This window comes from Mirounga leonina, unplaced genomic scaffold, assembly GCF_011800145.1.
Source record: "Mirounga leonina isolate KUSES-001 unplaced genomic scaffold, KU_Mleo_1.0 Mir_151, whole genome shotgun sequence".
NCBI classification, from domain to species: domain Eukaryota; kingdom Metazoa; phylum Chordata; class Mammalia; order Carnivora; family Phocidae; genus Mirounga; species Mirounga leonina.
This window is the reverse complement of record NW_023270377.1, coordinates 59683279-59701387: the sequence shown is the minus strand read 5'-3', so window position 1 is coordinate 59701387 and position 18109 is coordinate 59683279. Positions and strand designations below refer to the sequence as shown.

Sequence of the window (18109 nt, the reverse complement as noted above, 5' to 3'; positions counted from 1 at the left end):
GTTAGTCAGTTCAAGCTCCCATAACAAAATACCACAGACTGGGTGGCTTAAGCAACAGAAATTTAATTTCTCACAGTTTTGGAGAAGTCCAAAACCAGAGTGGTGTCAGGGTGCATTTCTGGTGATATCTGTCCTTCTACCTTGTAGACAGCTGCCTTCTTGCTGTGTCCCCACTTAGTCTGTCTGCATGCAAATAGATCAATCTCTGCATGCAGACAGATAAATCTCTGATCTGTCTCTTCCTCTTCTCATAAGGACACAAGTCCTATCAGATTAGGATCCTACCCTTATGATATCATTTAACTTTAATTACCTCCCTAAAGGCCTTATCTCTAAATATAGTCAAATTGGGGGCTAGAGCTTTAACATGAATTTTGTGGAGACACAATTCAGTCCATAACATACACCAATGTTCATAGCAGCATTAGTCATAGCCAAAAGGTGGAAACAATCTGAATATCCACTGACAGATGAATGGATAATAAAGATGTGGCATATACCTACAATGGAATATTATTCAGCCTTCAAGAAGACAGAAATTCTGGGCTGCCTGGGTGGCTCAGTTGGTTAAGCATTTGCCTTCGGCTCAGGTCATGATCCCAGAGTCCTGGGATCAAGTCCTGCATGCGGCTCCCTGCTCAGTGGGGAGTCTGCTTCTCCCTCTCTCTCTACCCCTTCCTCCCCTTGTGCTTTCTCTTGTTCTCTCTCCTGCTCTCTGTCAAATAAATAAATAAAATCTTAAAAAAAGAAAGAAGACAGAAATTCTGACACATGCTACAACATGGATAAGCCTTGAGGATATTATACTAAGTGAAATAAGGGGCACCTGGGTGGCTCAGTTGGTTAAGCATCTGACTTTGGCTCAGGTCATAATCTCAGGGTCCTGGGATGGAGCCCCGCATCGGGCTCCCTGCTCAGCAGGGTGTCTGCTTCCCCTCTCCTTCTGCTCCTCCCCCCACTCATGTTCTCTCTCTCTCTCTCTCAAATAAATAAAATCTTTACACTAAGTGAAATAAGCCAGAAACAAAAGGACAGATATATGATTCCATATATATAAGGTACCTAGAGTAGTCAAATTCATGGAGACAGAGAACAGAACAGTGGTTTTCAAAGGCTGAGGAGAAGAGAAAATGGGGAGTTATTGTTTGATGGGTACTGGGTTTCAGTTTAGGATGATGGAAAAATTGTGGAGGTAGATGGTGGTGATGGTTGCACGACAAGGTAAATGCACTTAATGCCACTGAACTGTACACTTAAAATGGCTAAATGTAAGTTTTATGATACGTATATTTTACCACAATAAAACAAAAAAATAATTTTGACTTCAGTATGTGGCCATAATACTGAGAAATTGGATTTACTCTCTCCCCTTACAATTGAGAAACAAGTGCTCACTTCAGCAGCACATATACTAAAATTGGAACAATGTGGAGAAGATTAGCATGGCCCCGGTGCAAGGATGACCAGCAAATTCATTAAGTGTTCTGTTAAAAAAAAAGGTTGAGAAAAAAGACAAAATATGAAGTAGTGGTTTTCAGACATTGGACACATGAAACCTAGGACAGTAATCCCTCAGAGAAAAGAAATAAATGAGGTGAGCCCCATGATAGCCCTAGTTTAGTGCCTAGAGAGTTTCCAGGCTATACAGTATAGGGAGGAAAATCCCAAACAGAGCCCGGTAATCTCCCTGAGTTGAGTAGCCAGAGTTGTGAGTTTGGAGGAATTCACAGGGCAGAGTGCCAGAGAGGAGAGAGCTGCACAGAGATAGAGCAAGGGCTCCAGAGAACTATGGTTCCTTTTCAGTCCTCAGGTAAGTAGCAACTGGACATATGAATGAGGAACCTACCCAAGTAAGGGAAAAGACCCACTGGAAAGGAGCCCACAGTCTTCAGATTTCACACAGGGCCAGGAATAATTTATGTTCCTAGTACCCAGAGTGGAAAAACCTTGTGCTATACTGGTTGTCAAGAAGAATGCTCAGAAGGGTATTGTTTTGGTATGGCCAAACTCATAACCCTAATCTAATCATGAAAATAAACCAGATGAAATCCAATAGAGGGGCATCCTATTATAACCTAACCAGTGCCTCTGAAAACTTCAAAGGTCATCAAAAACAAGGAAATTCTGAGAAACTATCACAGCCAACAGGAACCTAAGGAGACATGACAAATAAATGTAATTTGGTATACTAGAAGAATCCTGGGTAGAATAAAGTATATTAGGGAAAGATTAAATCTGAATAAACTATGGACTTTAGCTGATAATAATGTATCAATATCAGTTCATTAATTTTAACAAATATACCACACTACTGTAGGATGTTTATAATAGGGGAAACTGGATGTCTGGTGGAGGTGAGTGGGATGGCTAAAATGGGAATTCTCTGAACTATTATAATAGCCTTCTACAGTTGTCATAACAAATATCACAGATTGGGCAGTTTAAACTACAGAAACTTATTTTCTCACAGTTCTGGAGGTGGGAAGTCCAAGATCAGGGTGACTTCAGGGTTGGTTTCTAGTGAGATCTCTCTTCCTGTTTTGTAGACAGCTGCTTTCTCACTGTGTCCTCACTTGGCCTTTCTTCTGTGCATGTGTGTAGAAAGAGATCGATCTCTGGTGTCTCTTCCTCTTCTTAGAAGGACACAGCCAGGGCCTCACCCTTATGACGTTACTGAACCTTAATTACCTTCCTAAATGCCCTATTTCCAAATATAGTCACATCGGGGGTTAGAGCTTCAACATATGAGTTTTGAAGGGACACAATTCAGGCCGTAACAGAGAAGAGATGGGAGGACAAAACATTTTGAAGAAATAATGGCTGAAAAATTTCCAACTTTAATAAAAATCCTAAGCCCGCAGATCTAAGAAGCTCCACAAACCCAAGCATAAGCAACAAGAAGAGAACTACACCAAAGCACACATCAGAATCAAATTGTTCAAAACCAGTGAAAGGAGGAAAATCTTACAATCTGCCAGAAGAACAAAGATAAGAATGACAACAGACCAGTAAAGTTCTTGTCTGAAAAAAATGCAAACCAGAAGACAATGAAACAATGTCTTTAAAGGTACTGACAGAAAAAACCAAACCAAGCCAAACAACAACTGTCATCCTTGAATTTTATACCCAGTGAAAACATCTTTCAAAGTGAAAGGACAAATAAAGACTTCTTCAGATATACAAAAGCTGAGAAGATTTGCACCAGCAGATCTACACTATAAGAAATGCTAAAGGACATTCAGGAAGAAGGAAAATTATACCACATGGAAATCTGGATTGCACAGAGGAAACAAGAACACCAGTAATGGTAACTCTGTGGGTGGATAGAAAAGACCTTCTTTGGTTGTTATTACTTTTAAATCTCTTTAAAACATAATTGATTATTTAATTATACATTGTGGGGTTCTGGTAAATAATAAAAGTGAGTTCAGAGTGATGCTATGGGAATGACCCGAAGCTATGAAATAGAGAGAGCTGTAGGAGTTTTAACTCAAACTACTTGCTTAATTCCCTCAGACAGCTTACAAAATAAGGCATTTTGAAGCTCCTTCAGCATTAGTTTGATCACAAAGCAAGATGATTATGTTTCATCTGATCTTTTTACCACTTGTCATACCCTTAGTATAGCAATCCCTCGGCTCACAATTCCTCTGGAAATAAGACTCCCATTTTTAATAACGTCTGTCTGGGAAAACTGGAGCAGCTCAGAGTCCTGTCTTTCCTGATTTCAAACAAGAGTCTTTTAAAATAAACTTAGGCTTAGGGGCGCCTGGCTGGCTTAGTCGATTAAGCGTCTGCTTTTGTCATGGGTCATGATCCTGGAGTTCCAGGATCGAGTCCCACATTGGGCTTCCTGCTCGGCAGGGAGTCTGCTTCTCCCTCTGACCCTTCCCCCTCTCGTGCTTCCTCTCTCTCACACTTTCTCTCTCGAGTAAATGAATAAAATCTTAAAATAAAATAAAATAAACTTAGGCTTAGCTTCTGGTACAAATGTACTCCTTTTTTTTTTTTTTTTTTAATAAATTAGAAAGGTGAGGTAGAAGTATGTCTTTAAAAGTCAGAGGCAGACATTTGGTTAGGGGCATAATACATGGCACAGCTAACTACACCCTCTGTCAAGCAACTTGAGGTAAAAGAGGGACAGAGGGAAAAATTGGACACAATGGGCTGGGTTAAAGATGGGATAATGGGTTTGGATTTGTAAAATGTTCTGCATGTTTCCTTATTCCCACATATGTCCTTATTGGAAACACCACTTTGGGTCTTATCTTTTTGTCTTTTTCCCAAGAATATGGGTCTTTTTTTTTTTTTAATGTTATGTTAGTCACCATACAGTACATCATTAGTTTTTGATTTAGTGTTCCATGATTCACTGTCTGCATATAACACCCAGTGCTCCATGCAATACATGCCCTCCTTAATACCTATCACCATGCTAACCCATCCCCCTGTCCTCTTCCCCTCTAAAACACTCAGTTTGTTTCTCGGAGTCCATAGTCTCTCATGGTTCATCTCTCCCTCCAATTCCTCCCTCCCTCACTTTTCCCTTCCTTCTCCTAATGTCCTCCATGCTATTCCTTATGTTCCACAAATAAGTGAAACCATATGATAATTGACTTTCTCTGCTCGACTTATTTCACTTAGCATAATCTCCTCCAGTCCCATCCATGTTGATGTAAAAGTTGGGTATTCATCCTTTCTGATGGCTGAGTAATATTCCATTGTCTATATGGACCACATCTTCTTTATCCATTCATCAGTTGAAGGGCATCTCAGCTCTTTCCACAGTTTGGTTGTTGTGGACATTGCTGCTATGAACATTGGGGTGCATATGGTCCTTCTTTTCACTACATCTGTGTCTTTGGGGTAAATACCCAGGAGTGCAATTGCTGGATCATAGGGTAGCTCTATTTTTAAATTTTTGAGGAACCTCCACACTGTTTCCCGAAGTGACTGTACCAACTTGCATTCCCACCAACAGTGTAAGAGGGTTCCTCTTTATCCACAACCTCTCCAACATTTGTTGTTTCTTGCCAGTTTTTGCCATTCTAACTAGTGTAAGGTGGTATCTCAATGTACTTTTGATTTGAATTTCCCTGATGGCTAATGATGATGAATATTTTTTCATGTGTCTCTGAGCCATTTGTATGTGTTCTTTTGAGAAGTGTCTGTTCATGTCTTCTGCCCATTTATTGACTTGATTAAAGAATATGGGTCTTGCTTCCTCAAGTAGAAGGCAGACTCCTTGATGGTAGGGACCCCATAAAAAATGCTTCATATTTATGTAAAAATAAATGAGTTAAAAGTGATTGTCTGTATGGATCAGCCCTGTGGGTTGGAGGGGGGGGGGTTGAGAAGAAATCAGTTACCATTTGGTACCTGTTTGTTTTTTACAGCTTTTTGAGGTGTTATCACAAATAAAATTGTAAGATATTTAAGTGTACATTGTGATGATTTGATATATGTATACATTATGAAAGGATGTAATATGCTATTTAATAAAATGAGCAGGTAACAAGGTAAAGATAAATATTCATCAAGCTGAGTGGTGTGATTTTAGATGTTTTTTTCCTTGTTTGCTCATTTGTATGTTCTATTTTCTTTATAAGATATATGTTTTATTTACAAAACTAGGAAAAAATTAAACAAGGTTTTTTTTTAATTGAATGAAATTCTGAGGTGCCTGGGTGGCTCAGTTGTTAAGCGTCTGCCTTCAGCTCAGGTCATGATCCCAGGGTCCGGGGATCGAGCCCCGCATCAGGCTCTCTGCTCTGTGGGAAGCCTGCTTTTCCCTCTCCCACTTCCCCTGCTTGTGTTCCCTCTCTCACTGTGTCTCTCTGTGTCAAATAAATAAATGAAATCTTTAAAGAAAAAAAAAATTGAATAAAATTCTGGACTCTCATTGAGAATTTGGACACTCAAGAGAATTTTCTGAAATATCACCTGTTTTCAGTGGTTCAGGGGTGTTCTTACCTGGCGAGAGGTATGTGAGCACATCCCCTTCAATAGAAAATAAGCCGTTCTTCCAATAGCCCAGGCAGCTCTTGAAAGTATGAAGCTAGGGAATCCTCAAGAAACCAACAGAGAAGTCTCAGGAATGTTGGAAACAACCCAATGGTCCAGTGTTACGAGATTTTAAAACTAAATTATGATATTTCCAAATAACTGGAATATTTGCAGCCATTAAAATCTATGTCCATAAGAACATGTAATAACATGGGAAGATGCTCAAATTTTAACATTAAATTTAAAAATTTATATGCAGTGTTATGCTATTTGAAAAGAGAATTATATATGTAATTTAATTTCTAAAAGGAAATAGACCCAAGTGTTAATAAACCTTATCCCTGGGTGATAAAAATATGAATAATTTCAGCTTCTTTACTCCTCTGTTTCAAAAATTCCTACCATGACTTACTTTTGTAATTAGAACACACACGATGTTATTATAATTATTTTTAAAGAAGTTGGCTTATAGAGCTGGAGGGTGGTTCATCGCATGGGCCTTGAAGCTGCGTGAACGTAAATCCTGGTTCTGCCAGGCAAGCGAGCCACTACCCCTTTCTATGCCTCAATTCCCTTTTTAAATTTTTTAAAAAGATTTATTTATTTGAGAGAGGAGAGAGAGAGAGAGAGAGAGTGAGTGCGCACATGGGGGGAGGGGCAGAGGGAGAGGGATAGAGAGTCTTAAGCAGACTCCATGGCACAGCACCTGACGCAGGGCTCCATCTCACAACGCTGAGATCACAACCTGAGCCAAAACCAAGAGTCGGTCGTTCAACTGACTGGGCCACCCAGGTGCCTCATCTGTGCCTCAACTTCCTTATCTTAAAATTGAGATAAATGATAGCACCTACATTATAGGGTGTTGTCAGATTAAAAGAGTCGATTCATCATAAAGTGCTTAACACAGTGCCTGATGTATAGTAAGCACCCTCAAATTAATCTGTTATTATTATTGTTGTTGTTGTTCTTGTTGTAGGTTAAAAGTTCTAACTTCCTACCTATTTACAAGTCACGTTATTTCAAAAAAGGCTATATTCTGAGTATAATCACAGATCTCCAAGACTCAGTGGGGCCTAGAGACAAAATTTATTGCAAAAAACCCTAACAATTTTTTTTTAAATTTTATTTATTTATTTGAGAGAGAGAGAGAGCATAAGAGGGGGGAGCGGGAGAGGGAGAAGCAGACGCCCCGCTGAGCAGGGAGCCCGATGCGGGACTCGATCCAGGGACTCCAGGATCATGACCTGAGCCGAAGGCAGTTGCTTAACCAACTGAGCCACCCAGGCGCCCCCTAACAATTTTCTTGAGGATTAGGCATTTAGCTTGCTGATTTAGGCAATGGACAGCAAACTAGTTGGAGACCAGCCTCTGGCTGCTTTTCGTCTTTTCTTGATGGCTTTAATGCTGCAGGTGTGATCACTGAGTTACACTTGTTTATTCAAAGAATAGAAGGGTAAAGGAGTCCTCCCTGAATTTTTCCTTGCTGGGCTCAAATTTAGAACTGTATCTCCACTTCTCAGAGTTTGATTCGATCCTGTGATCCAAATTTGGGAGAAGAGATTCCATGCCCAAGATCACCCAGCTAATAAGGGGCCGATAGAGGATTTGAACTTATGTCTATCTGGATCCACACTTCAGTGTTCAACTTGCATCTTATAATACTTTCCAACTGAAAGAAGAAAAGCTTCAAGAAGGCCATTTTATCCATCAAAACTCAATGAAGAAGATCAGTTTGCTTCCCATTTCTTATTCCTAAATGTCATCAACATAAAACAAATCAAGGTCCAGCATGACATCAGTGCACAGATCAGCTCCTGACTCTAAAACAGAGAACAGAGCAGAAGAGACCTACTTCCTTCATAAAACGGAGCATGAATTATAAAAAAGGCCCCATGCGCACCATGAATTGGGCTAGAAACCTGTGTCCCCGTGTCATTATCTAAGGGAAATCAATATTCTCAGTTGAGGCAACAACTCTAGGTGAATGTATAGGAAGGGAGGGGTAACTTGGTGTTCTGAGAGCCTGGAGTTTCTCTAGCTCCTGCAGCACTTACAGTCTATGCTATCCACCCCTAGCTATCCGCCTGTTGTCTGTATCCCTGCCTGCCCAGTAGTATCTCTTTGACATGTCTTATTCCTGCTGTAAAAGGAGAACACCATCACTTCTGTGAAGCCTGACCCTACTCTCTGGGGACAGCTAAACTGCCCCCCCCCCCCCCCCCCCCCCGCCAAGCTTACCAGCTCTGGGCCTGTTCCTTCTCACACTGTGTATGGTTGTTTTCCATCCTTTCATACCCTAATTAACTCTCTGAGGTCAAGGATTACAACTTTATTTTTAGGGTTGATGGGAGAGTAAATTAAGACGAGGTAAGTAAAGTGATAATGTCTGGTACATAATAGGTGTTCAATAAATGTTTGCTTTGTTGGTTCTCCCACTTGAAGACCCAGGACCTAGTGCAATTCCTTCAAGGCCATGGTTACTAAACAAAAAAAATTTTTTTTAAAGATTTTATTTATTTATTTGACACAGAGAGAGAGAGCACAAACAAGGGGAGCAGCAAGCAGAGGGAGAGGAAGAAGCAGGCTCCCCCCTGAGCAGGAAGCCCCATGCGGGACTTGATTCCAGGACCCTGAGATCATGACCTGAGCTGAAGGCAGATGCTTAACTGACTGAGCCACTCAGGCACCCCTTCTCCTTTCTTTTTTTGAAGATTATTTATTTGAGAGAGAGAGAGAGAGAGAGAGAGTGCTGGGGGGAGGGGCACAGGCAGAGGGAAAGAGAATCTCAGATTCCCCACTGAGTGGGGAGCCTGATGCAGGGTTTGATCCTATGACCCATGAGATCATGACCTGAGCCGAAATCAAGAGTTGGACGCTTAACTGACTGAGCCACGTAGGCGCCCTTAAACAGATTTTTCTTGAATGAATGAATGAATGAATGAGTAAATTAACAAATACATTCCACCTCCTGCCTCCAGGGCAGGCATCATATCTTACATTGATCTATATCCCCTCAATATCTTCTTTCTTTTATTTATATCCATAACAACACTGGTCACATGGCTGGGTACAGTGAATAATTTGATTGATTTTCTCTTGTTGTAAAGGATATTGATAGACTGACTATTTACCTCAGAGGCAGCTATAGGCAGCTATATGTCTTATATTGCCTGTTTCATCTTGAATAGAGTAAAACTGCCAGGGGTCTTATAGACAGAGCTTTCAGTCTCTCTAGTAAAACTTTAGCTTAACCCACTTGCCAAGGTCTGTTTTCTTTCTTTTTTTTTTTCCCTAAACAGTTAATAGCCAATATAAGCTCTAGAGGAATAAGCCCTCCAAAGTAAGAACCCTGCTGAAATCCAAGTATTTATTGTTATGATCCTAAGTAAGACTTGGAGAGTCTCATTTATTTCTATATCCCCAGTGCCAGCCTAGTATTTAGTACATAGTAGGTATTCGAAAAGCATTTCTTTAATAAATGAAGTCCCTTTTAAAGAATAAAGAGAAGTTACAAACTGTATAGTGTAATTTTGTGATGGTCTGTGGTCTTAAAGCCATACAGTACCGAGGAGAGATGAAAAAATAGTAATTCACACACCTGGATAGCATTATGCACTTGTAAAAGCATTTGCCCACATGTTATATAATATTACTTACATAGCACTAATCGAACTCCTATTGTATAGTAGGTGATTTAAATACCATTGTGTCTAATCCTGAGAAATCTTGAATTAAGATAATGCCCATTTTATAGTTGGAAAAAATAAGCGGAGGTGAACTAAATGATTCACCAAGGCCACAGACTAAGAGTGATCCCCCTACGCCCAATTAAAATGTGAGCTTCACAAGGGCAGCCTCTCTAGCACTGAGAACAGTACCTGGCATATAGTAGATACTAAATAAATATTTGTTGAGGAAATGTTGAGGTTGGGTGACTCCAAAGCCTTTGCTCTTTCTGTAACATCACCTGCTACTCTGTAAAATGGTCTTTTGAAGCATCTGGAGAAAGCAGTACATCTTTTTACACGCGTGAGGAACTGAGGTCCTGGGAATGAAGCTAACTTGCCTACAGCTCACAAGGGTGGCTGGGCCAGTGCTAGAACTCAAGGTCCCGGTTTCCTAGCAGTATTTTCTGTTGGCCAATCTGCATAGAGGCCATAATGCAGAGACAAGGTGTGGCCACTTCTTTTCCCCAGGAAAATCCAGGGAGCCTGGCCTAGAGTTACATCTAAGACTTTCTGCCTAAAAACCAAAAAGCATCCTGATGCTAGAAGAAATTATGTTCCCCAGTAGATGGACATTTTGGGGTTACTTTTTTTATTACACCAGAATCTGATGTTTTGAGATAGGGCTAAGTCGTGTGATGATGTCCAACCAGGCAGCTGCGACCCGGCAGTAGCTACTTCATCACACGATGCAACATTTTATTTTTTAAGATTTTATTTTTAAGTGATCTCTACACCCGGCATGGGGCTTGAACTCACAATTCTGAGATCTGGAGTCACATGCTCTACTGACTGAGCCAGTGAGGTGCCCCAATCCTATCATCTTAAATAGTCATGGGCGAACTTTTCAAGTAAGAGATATGTGTTCAATTAAACATCTTAAGGTTAAACGGACCTCTCATATATACATTTTTGCCAAATAGACTTTTTTCTTCTCTTTTTTTCATTTTATTTTCAATACCAAAGAAAATGCCTATGCAGATCCTACTACGGCAACTCCTTTATCTATTTGCCAAGTACCCAACTGGGTATGTCCCTATGCTGGGTACAGTATAAAGTATGTAAGTAAATATATACATAAATAAGTCAAAGTGTATAATATTCCATATAGCATTAAAGAGGCAATGTAGAAAGAGGCAAACATATACCAAACCCATAGACAATCAAACCTATTATTATCTGATCTAGTGGACAATGAAGTTTTTATAGCTATAGTCAAGGCACAAGGCCATCTCAGTGTCATTTCCCCTTTGCCTTCGGTCTTTCCTTTTTTCCTCTGCTGCTTCTTCTTGTTTTACTCTCTGAGTATGTTGCCCATTAATCTTTTCAGAGCATCAAAATCCGTGGAGACGAACCAGAGTGTATTCTGGTTACACTGACCTCTGGAATCCCCAAACTTAAGTTTCTGGCCACAGCTTTCAGAAGAGCCATACAGACTACTCCTGGTGGGGAAAGAAGTCATTGACCTCCCCAGCAGCTCATGTGCTGACAAAGCCACCAAAAGAGAGATTATGTGTGGTTATCATAGCACACAGATATGCCTTTTGTAGCTGATGTATCAGTCCCTGTGTTCTCACACTGTTTCTGTTGTATACCCTGGCAAAGCTTACTCGGAGGACGCCATGGAGAACTGGAGCCATGTTTTCTTTGGCTATTGTTCCTTTCCTCATCTCCACATTTAATAACTCCACATTGTGCTGTGAAATACTTGGCAAAGTAAGAAAGAAATCAAGCCTGGATGCCAGGGGCGGCTCTTGTCATCGGAAAGGATCTGTGACTATCTCTTGCCCTTCTGTCTCCTCCTCAGTGCACTTTTGCTCTCCTCTAATTTTTCCATCTTATACATCTTTTATTGTTTTCTAAATATAGACATGCTAAAACCTCAGTGGAAAGACCATCTATTGAAACCAGAGTGATAGCAAGTAATGTGCCCAGCAGGCAAATCGCAAAACAAATAGAGGGTGCACTCAGCACTTTTGCTTCTGCTGCACAAAAGAACCCAAATAAGGCTCCTGGAAACATGGGTTGAGTAATCAAGTCCTTTTCCTGGATGTACAACAGCACAGCTTTGGGAGATAACGAATTCAGCTCGTGTAATTGTACACCCGTCTAGAAGAGCAAAAGGAAGCACAAAAAGAGAAAAAAGGCGAGGGTTGCCAAACTTTTAACTGCTTGCCCTCCTTCTGCACCTGCCATGACTTGCAAGCATAATATCGTGTCCCAGCTGGCCACTTGTCCTGAATTCTGAGACCCCAAGACACCCATTGCCCTTGGAATTAAAGAATTACAAATGGAATTTTTGCACCTGCAGATAAAAAAAAAAAGATAGTGAGAGAACTTAGAAAAGATCCTTTGAAACATTTCTATCACCCTTGTCAGGCTGTTTTCTGCCCCTGGTGAATACTAACCAGACATATGAGTAAGGACTCCGGAGGACCATTTGGCTGTTTCACTGAAATTAATTTTGGTTCCTACAGATTAACCATAAAGACACGCATTGGCTGCAGGTGTTCTAAAGCCAGCATCGGGAGCAAACCCAGCAAATTTTGCAAAGATGGTTAATGACTCCTGCAAAATTAATTTAAATTGAAATAGGATAAGAACATATGGAAAAAATCAATCATTCCCCATTTTGAGCAAATATTATTTTAGCATGCATAGATTTGATATAATTTTCTTTCTTTCCCTTAAGGGTCAGGATATACTCACACACTAAGTCTTTTTGCAAAAGAGAAGTTTTTTGTTTTTTTCTTTTTCCTCCCCAGGAAAGAGGAGATATAGGTTTCATAAATCTTTTTCCTTGTCTGATGCTGAAACATATATCTGGGGCTCCACAGACACTGATAAAAGCCCTTCCAGAAAACATAACTCTGTTCTTTGGGTAATTATACTTTCTTAGTGTCTGGACACTGGTTCTGGCTTCCATCTGGAATAAGATCTGGGCCCACTTATTATGCATGTCCACATTAACTGGACGGTTTATAGAATTTAAATGTGAAATGAGGAGAAAGCACAGAGGCAATGGCAATAGAATGGAAAATATAAAAGAAAAATATTTTTCAAGTGTTTGGAAGGAAATGACTACATTAACAAAACCCCACAGCCACATGTTCACACTCCTATACTCCCATTTCAAAGCCATCTCCAAAGTTTGGCTCCAGTTTCTCTTGAGGGAAAAGAAACAGAAGTAGGCACACCCATTCTAAGGGATGGGCTCCCAGAGCAGAAGTTATACCAATGCAGTCTCTTCTTCTCTACAAACATTCTTCTAATACTATTTATAGTCTGTTTACCTAGGCTACTTATACCTTGTTCCAGGAAATTATTATTGATATAAATTATTGTAACATTATTGTTATAACATCATTGATATAAATCCTCATCTATATCATCCACAGATATTTAGTGATGTTTATCTAATGATATTTATTCATTCTTCATTCAACAATATAAATTAAGATTTGTTCTGTACCAGATACTGTGTTAGGCACAGGGTAGCCTAACACAAAGAAGGACAAAGACTAGTCCCTATTCTTGAGGACCAGGTAATTTGGAATAAAACCTATATGTTAACCCCCTAAACTTAAATATAGCAACACTGTTCACGCAAAAATGATCTACCGATTTTCTTTCTCTCTCTTCACTTCAGATTTATTTTCACATATACTTATTGGACATCTACTACGTGCCAGGCAGTATGCAAGGAATTGGGGATACAAATTTGGAAACAAAAATCCAAAGAAGAATTTCAAAACAACATTCCACAATTCTAGGGACAGCAGAAAAGAAATTAGAAGACATCTATCTGTAAATATCTGTGCCAATGGAAGTGGAGCAGGGAACTAAGAAAATACCAAAAAATAAAAAATAAATAAAATAATAATAATAAATAAATAAATAAATCATTCCTATGTGGCTTTGGAAGAGATCCTAAATTTTGTGGAGCACGGCGGGGGAATGGGGAGTGGTGAAGAACTAATGACTAATTCAGCTTTCCTCAGGCTGTTACCATGAATCCCTGTTCTCCAAGCCTTCGTTGTTAGCTGGGGATTGGGGGGGGAGGGGCAGCTGGTGGGAAAGATTAAATCCAGATTCCAGTAGTTAGGGTTCAAACGTTAACTGTACAAAATCCACAAAAGAGACCATCTCGAATTAGCTGTAATTATCTATAAATCATACAGCATCGGGAAAGAAAGGGGACATGAAACCTCTAGAAAAGGCAGTCCCCAAGGGAAAAGGAAAGCTGGAGGAGAGTAAAATAAAAGACAGAATCAGATAGTAACAAACCAAAAGAATAGCGGCCTTCTCCAGGATTGCTGATTAGAATCCTGGTGTCAGCATTTAACCAATTGGTGTAATGAGTTTATGTGCTCCATCTGCCTCGCTAATCCCCCTGGGGCTGTGACTGAGCTCTGGTCGTCGTATCTCCAAACCTCGGCTCGGAACCTGGCCCAGAGCTGGCCTTCAGTTAAGTGCTGGTTAAGTAGGTAAGATGGCGAATCAAGTGAAGAAGACAGAAGAAACAACCATGCACATGTATTCTGTACATAGGAGGCTTTAGCTGCATCCCGTAAGTTTCGGTGTGTTGTATCTTTATTTTCATCATCTCATTTCTGATTTCTTCTTTGACCGCTGGTTATTTAGGCATGTGTTGTTTAATTTCCACACATTTGTGAGTTTCCCAGATTTTCCATAGGGAAATGATAATGTTAAACTACATCAGTTTGGGAGGCCAAAGATGAACACGATTTGGAGGGGACACGAGGACACAGAGTAGCGTCAACACAAGGTGTCCTGGTGACCTCTGCTTAGACTGAACTCACCCATATAAACCTGCCCTCCAGCTCTCCATCCAGAGAACACAGATGCGCTCAGTAAGTGCATATTCTTCCAAATTACAGATGAGAAATATATGTCCAATCACACATGGTGGTAGGCATGGTGAGGTGGGCCACAAAGCAGCATGGCTAAGAGCTTAGGTCCAAATTCCTATTCTGCCATTTTTAGGCTGTATGATATTTGGAAAGGTACTTAATCCCTCTAGGTTTCAATATCCTCATTTATAAAATGGGGATAATAATAGTACCTATCTTATAAGGTTATTGCCATAATAATAGTAATTCATATAAAACACGGCACCATAGGAAGCTTTCGATAAATGTTAGCCAGTATTGTTGTTCGTACTTTGGACTCTGAAAACTGGAGCCTTTAATATCAATTGTGCTGCTGTCCCTCTGGGTCCCCACTGGGTAAAAGAACTGGAGCAAGACTTCCTGGGTTTGAATCCTGGCTCTCCCATGTAATAGCTATGTGACCCTTTTCAGATTATTCATCGCTCTGTCTCAGCCTTCATCTCTAAAAGGGGGTTCAGAAAGACCCTCACAAGGATATTATGAGCAGGTGAATCAATACAGCGAATGAAGCAGGGACCCAATCCCAGCAATGATGAAATTTAAATTTTTGTTAAGGAAACAGACAAGAACCAATGAGGAGACAATGAAACAAAACAGTTACGAATTGTGAAAAATGTTATGAAAGCAATAAAATAGGGCTGAAGTAGAGGATGGGGAGGGCAACCTAATTAAGATATTAGGTTATAAGCCTTTCCTGAGGAGGAAACATTTGAGCTGAGAGCTAAAGGAGAAAAGGATGGGAAGGACTGAGAAATATCCTAATCTTAACCTTGCCAAGAACTGAAGGGATAGGGAAGGGCCAGAAGTACATTTCAAATGGAATTCCTAACATTACATACAATTGCTTTAGCATAAATATATCATGTTTACAGAAATATGATATAAAATGATGTAACATGATTAGACATGAGAACACGAGCAGATACACATGCTTGAAACTTGCCAGGTATTTCGCTGAGCTATGTACATGTGCTACCGTGGTTTCCTAATGCGAACAATTTTACGTAAGTGCACGTGTACGGACCTGAATTTTCATGAAAGACTAATGCAGATGAAAACCCTCCTAATTAATGATACATTTAAGACATTCAAATAAAAGTACAGAAGAGGCAGGGAGACTCTTATTTTCAGGCTTGCGCAAAACCAAATTTAGCCGGCATCACAAGTTGGTGGTGACTTAGTTCCCATGTGCTAAAAATGCTGGTATATAACACAGTTGGGTGTACATGTTGTGTTTAGCAGAGTATTTCAATGATTATATACATATACAGATATGTAACACAAGAAGAAATGGCTGCGGAACTCCTAAAGTAATTTCACTAAACTCCTAGTGTCACAGAATAGTTTGAAAAGCACCACTGCAAAAAGATCCCAGGTGGGAAAATATTGTCACAATATTGGCTAGTTTTATCTCGTTCAGTCATTTAACTTTTATCGAACCCTGTTGGTTATTCTTTACCCCCTTCCCCCTTCTTGCTGTGATCAATTCTCTAGTCTTCTCTGCCCTGCCTAGTGCCATGGAAGGTGGGAGGTGACCTCTAAGGATGGCATCATCCAGGATCCCTTGCCCTCTGGCTTTTGAGTCTCTACAGCCAGTGGGGAGCACAGCAGAAGATTAAAGGCAGGTTGTGTCCCTGCTTGGTTTCATGGTTGTGGCAGTGACTGGGTCCCTCTATAACGAGAGCTCCTGCTAGCTGATCCTCTAATGTACCTCCAGGGCTCACCAGCTCTAGTTACGTCATCTCCTCCCCTTGTTTAGGCTGAGTGTTAACTGCTCCCCTCCGTTGCTAGTCTCTTGATGCTTCAGCATCCTGCCTACACTTCTGTAAATTCTCTCTTCGTTAACATGCCTTCCAAATCCAAACGGAGTAGATTTTCTTTTTGCTGCTAAAACCCTGACTTGAACAAGCCTCTGCTAGGTTCTAAACTAGTCCTGTCCAAGATATAATGGGAGTCACATGTATAATTTTAAACTTTCTAGTAGTAAAAGAAACATAAATTTTGATATGTTTTATTTAACTTGATGTACCCAAAATATTTATCATTTTGATGTGTAATCAATATAAAAATTTATTAATAACATATTTTACATTCTCTTATTGATATATCAAACTCTGTATTTTATACTCGAAGTTTATCTCAATTTGAACTAGTTACATTTCAATTGCTCAATAGCCACAGTGTCAGCTACTGTGTTAGGGCTGGAGATACAGAGGTGAAGCATACTGTCCCTACATCAGAGTTGATAGTCCAGTAAGAATGACGGACAAGCAAATCATCACAAAACAACACAGTAAATGCATAATTAGTACTGTGAACAAGATCCTTTGGAAGTAGAGTCCTTTCTAAAGACCAGTGGTGGGGCGCCTAGGTGGCTCAGTCATTAAGTGAGCCTTCGGCTCAGGTCACGATCCCAGAGTCCTGGGATCGAGCCCCGCGTTGGGCTCCCTGCTCCGCGGGAAGCCTGCTTCTCCCTCTCCCACTCCCCCTGCTTGTGTTCCCTCTCTTGCTGTGTCTCTCTCTGTCAAATAAATAAATAAAATCTTTAAAAAATAAAAAATAAAGACCAGTGGTGCTTAGAGAGAGGATAATAGGTAATACTTGAGTGGATCCTGAATGCTGATTAGAATTCCACCAAGAAAATGAGAGTGAAGAGGGCAAGGCAAGCAGATAAAGAAGCCCCGCCTTTGCATCTGCTCTAGCTACATCTGCTCTTCTTTGACTCTACACCTAAGATGGATATGCTGACCACTGAGGGTACACTTGGATCTCCCCAGTTATTCGGGTCCAGGTTTTGGTAGCTCTCAGCAGTTTTAGCACAGGCTCTGGAATGAGTTTTCAAAGGAAACTCAACCAGGAAATAATGGAGAGAGTGCTGGTGACATATATGTATGTGAGGAAAATGCTTATAAACAGACACTTTGAGAAAACCTGGATCCACTCTCCTATAGCAAAATAAATCTGGCTGCTGATTGGCTTAGTTGGCTCAGGTTTCTGGGCACAAAGCTCAGCTTTATTTTCCTCATTTCATGTTTCCTTTGCTATTCAATAAGCATTGTCACTGGACTGATATTAAAACTTATTTGCTCCAATCCTTTGGAGATGCTTCTTTTGTTGTTGTTGTTTTTCATCTATTGTCCTTATATGAACCTTATTTCTCTAGGGGTTCCGAGTTCTTAAGGACCCAAATCGACATTCCCAAAGTCTGTCTTATGTTAAAATCCTACTGCCTTTAGCCAAATATGTCTGTCTTTTTCCATTTCAAAACACAGACTCTCAATAGGACAGCTCAAGAAGTTCTTACTTCCTGTCTGAGAGACACTGACAGTTCTCTGCCCTTTGAAGGGAGGATATAACTTAAGTGACATTAAGGAATGGTCACATCTTTCCTGCCTCAACTTTCCTTCTCAGTATACACTTTGTTAGGGATTTTCAGAAGATTCACCTCACTCTCCTGAATCCCCC

General features: G+C 40.3%; 1 non-coding gene across 1 annotated transcript; it reads left to right on the top strand.

Annotated features, from left to right (window-relative positions):
* The first annotated feature begins 1387 nt into the window (after positions 1-1387).
* Positions 1388-1489, top strand: LOC118012726. The gene has a single exon (XR_004679794.1). It is a non-coding gene; the product is annotated as a U6 spliceosomal RNA (small nuclear RNA).
* The last annotated feature ends 16620 nt before the right edge of the window (positions 1490-18109 follow it).